Source organism: Oncorhynchus tshawytscha, linkage group LG06 (genome assembly GCF_018296145.1).
Source record: "Oncorhynchus tshawytscha isolate Ot180627B linkage group LG06, Otsh_v2.0, whole genome shotgun sequence".
NCBI lineage: Eukaryota > Metazoa > Chordata > Actinopteri > Salmoniformes > Salmonidae > Oncorhynchus > Oncorhynchus tshawytscha.
Genome location: NC_056434.1, coordinates 36,563,624 through 36,568,226, shown reverse-complemented (window position 1 = coordinate 36,568,226; position 4,603 = coordinate 36,563,624).

Genomic DNA, 4,603 nt, shown 5'->3' with positions numbered 1-4,603 from the left:
ATCTCCACCCGGCACAGCCAGAAGAGGACTGGCCACCCCTCATAGCCTGGTTCCTCTCTAGTTGCTCTTGGTTGCAAATGGTGTGAACTTTGAACTCTTATTCACTACAGAAGTGATACCTCCTAGCCATTGAGTTAGCAACAGCAGCTGCAAACGCGGACTAGGAAAGAACTGACAGAGTATCCCGTCTACCACACAACGACGTTACTACAACGTATCCAATTGACAACCAGAGACATTCTTCAAAGGACAAAGGACTCGGTTTGGCAACACGGCCTTCCATCTACCACCAACCTACCGAAGCGCAGCTCAGAGTAAATATTTATTGCATTTTCCTTTTCCAAATGGGCGGTACTTTAGAATGCATAAGATACTGATATTTACAAGAGCACAGCTTCTCCCTTTGTCCCTGAGTCTTCCCGCTCTTTAACTCAAACCCAGCCCCTTTTATTTTGTGTAACCAGTTGTCATACATGTTCCGCCCGCTAGGGACGTTTTCCTTTATGACGTCATTTGTAATCAAGGTATGATGCATTCTTTGTATGTAATTCTGTGTGATTAGTTAGGTATTTAGTAAATAAATAATGAAACCCAATTTTGTATTGCTGATTCAACTTGTTAGCCAGGGTTCGTGAAGATAACCAAGAATTTACATCTTTCAGATGAGACTGAATTAAGGTGACGATTAATATTGACTGCTATTGAAGTAAAATATTACTAAGTCTTTAAGAGTTTATTCGGAAGATAACAGCTTTATAAATATTATTTTGTGGTGCCCCGACTCTCTAGTTAATTACATTTACATGATTAGCTCATTCAGGTAATATTAATTACGGAGAAAGGATTTTATAGAATAGCATGTCATATCACTTAATCCGGCATAGCCAAAGACACAACATCAGGGTGTGATGTGGGGTGGGCATTCTATGTTTTGTTTTTCTGTGTGTTTGGCTGAGTGTAGTTCCCAATCAGAGGCAGCTGTCTATTGTTGTCTCTGATTGGGAATCATACTTAGGCAGCCTGTTTTGCCACCTTAGTTGTGGGTAGTTGACTTTGTTAGTGGCCTGTATAGCCCTAGTAAGCTTCACGGTTGTTTTTGTTGTTTCTTGTTGGCGACATTCATAATAAAAAGAAATGTAAGCTCACCACGCTGCACCTTGGTCCGGTCATTTCTTTGATGACGTTCGTGAAATTTGTTGCCAAGGTCTGTGTGGCAAACAGCCAGGTTCTTACAAATTTGTGCTGTTACAAACTAAATGTTAGCTAGAAGCAAGAGGAAATAATGTGTTTAATTAAAGCATACACTCTTCTATATAGAACATTTTGATCCATTCATAATGTAACTACCATTCTGATTCAGAAACCAACTTCCATTCCAGCATGACCATGCAGAGGATGGTGGTTGAACCAACTTGCAAGTAGCCTAGGGACAGATAGAAATTTCCTGGGGAGGGGTGATCCAAAATAGCCATACAAGTACTCAACTGGCAGCTTCATTAAATGAATGAACACCAGTCTCAACGTCAACAGTGAAGAGGTGACTCCGGATGCTTGCCTTCTAGAAAGAGTTCCTCTGTCCAGTCACTATGTTCTTTTGCCCATCTTAATCATATATTTTTATTGGTCAGTCTGAGACATGTCTTTTTCTTTGCAACTCTGCCTAGAAGGCCAGCATCCCGGTGTCACCAATTCACTGTTGACGTTGAGACTGGTGTTTTGCGGGTACTACTTAATGAAGCTGCCAGTTGAGGACTTGTGAGGTGTCTGCTTCTCAAACTAGACACTAATGTACTTGTCCTCTTGCTCAGTTGTGTTCTATTACAGACACCTTAATGAATAGTTTTAAATTATATTATGTGAGATAAACATACACATTTAACAAAATATATAAAAACATTTTCCTAAAAAGTATTTTTAGAGAGTACAAATGTTACTGTAACTTAATAAATACATCATGCAATTTAGTCCTTAAACATATAATTGAAATACTGTAGAATTTCATTCATTCCTATGGAGGACTGCTCCTACTAGGGAGTGCCAATATTGCCGAATTGTGGCCTCAAAGCATCTCAATGGCCAATACATAGTATCAACAATCCAGGGTTTACATAGGTCATTGCATATTACTGGCCTGGTATTGTGCCTGTACCTTGTGGCTAAACCGATGAGAAAACAATTATAACTGATCCAAATGGTTTCCCAATCAGGCAGGCTAGATGCAATTACACTACATGACCAAAAGTATGTGGACTCCTGCTCATCGAACATTTCATTCCAAAATTAATAGGCATTAATATGGAGTTCGTCCCCCCTTTGCTGCTAAAACAGCCTCCACTCTTCTGGGAAGGCTTTCCACTAGGTGTTGGAACATTGCTGCAGGGACTTGCTTCCATTCAGCCACAACAGCATTAGCGAGATCAGGCACTGATGTTGGGCGATTGGGCCTGGCTCGTAGTCAATGTTCCAATTCATTCCAAAGGTGTCTGATGATATTGGGGTGGCAGGTAGCCTAGTGGTTAGAAGCATTGAGCCAGTAATTGAAAGGTTGCTAGATCAAATCCCTGAGCTGACAAGTTAAAAACCTGTTGTTCTGCCCCTGAACAAGGCAGTTAACCCACTGTTCCTAGGCTGTCATTGTGAATGAGAATTTGTTCTTAACTGACTTGCCGAGTTAAATAAAAAAAATAAAAAAATTGGTCAGTCCTCTGTGCAGGCCAGTCAAGTTCTTCCACACCGATCTCGACAAATCATTTATGTATGGACCTCTTTGTGCATGGGGGCATTGTCATGCTGAAACAAGAAAGGATCTTCCCCAAACTCTTGGATATCAACTTTGCCACTTCAGCATGCTTTTGTTGCACAGTCAATGCCACACAGGGCCATAGGCCAGAAGGATGAGGGTTCACCAACCACAGAAGGTTGAGGGGTCGCTGACCACTGATCAGCTAGGGGAATCAGATTTTCAACATTTTGATGCAATATTTATAATTATGTAAAATATATGCAACAAATGTTTCATCAACAGGTTTCTGTGCCAATGCAACACACAACCAATAAAACATAACATACCGACTTCAGGCACCTCAATATCATGGTTTGAGTTTTCAACACCAAAATAAACAGACTATGTCAATCTCGACAAACAGAAAACACATCCCTCCCTACTTTAGGTTGACAGAGTATTGAAGGCTTGGCTTGGCAATCTCCTAATGTCATGAAAGTTTTTTGTGTTTTGTAACAGATGTATTTCCATTCATCAAATTGCCGCTGCACAGTTTTGATGGTTTGATTGATTTTATTTGTCAGTAGATAATTTTTTTGTAAAGATTCTTTTATTTTTCCAGCTGTAGAGTTTTAAAACAGCATATCAGCTGAATATTGTTACATTAAATCAGAGTGCATGTGAGCACTCTCTCATAGTATTCTCTCTCTCCATCAATTCCATTCAAATTGAATTAAAAATAGATATTCCTGTTCAAAGTTGATATATTGTATATACAGTACCAGTCAAAGGTTTGGACACACCTACTCATTCAAGGGTTTATCTTTATTTGTACTATTTTCTACATTGTAGAAGACATCAAAACTATGAAATAACACATATGGAATCATGTACAGTATTAATTAACCACAAATCAAAATATATTTTATATTTGAGATTCTTCAAAGTAGCCACCCTCTGCCTTCATGACAGCTTTGCACATTCTTGGCATTCTCTCAGCCAGCTTCATGAGGAAGTCACCTGAAATGCATTTCAATTAACACGTGTGCCTTGTTAAAAGTACATTTTTGGAATTTCTTTCCTTCTTAATGCGTTTGAGCCAATCAGTTGTGTTGTGAAACGGTAGGGGTGGTATACAGAAGATAGCTCTATTTGGTAAAAGGCCAAGTCCACATTATGCCAAGAACAGGTCAAATAAGCAAAGAGAAACGACAGTCCATTGTTACCTTAAGACATGAAGGTCAGTCAACACAGAAAATTTCAAGAACTTTGAAAGTTTCTTTAAGTGCAGTCACAAAAACCATCAAGCGCTATGATGAAACTGGCTCTCATGAGGACCGCCACAGGGAAGGAAGACCCAGAGTTACCTCTGCTGCAGAGGATTGTATTAGAGTTACCAGCCTCCAAAATTGCAGCCCAAAGTTCAAGTAACGGACACATCTCAACATCAACTGTTCAGAGGAGACTGCGTGAATCAGACCTTCATGGTCGAATTGCTGCAAAGAAACCACCAATAAGAAGAAGAGACTTGCTTGGGCCAAGAAACACAAGCAATGGACATTAGACCGGTGGAAATCTGTCCTTTGGTCTGATGAGTCTAAATTTGAGATTTTTGGCTCTAACCACCGTGTCTTTGTGAGACGCAGAGTAAGTGGACGGATTATCTCTGCATGTGTGGTTCCCAACGTGAAGCATGGAGGAGGAGGTGTGATGGTGCTTTCCTGGTGGCACTGGGATTTATTTAGAATTCAAGGCACACTTAACCAGCATGGCTACCACAGTATTCTGCAGCGATACGCCATCCCATCTGGTTTGCGCTTAGTGGGACTATCATTTGTTTTACAACAGGACAATGACTACTTTTGACCAAGAAGGAGAGTG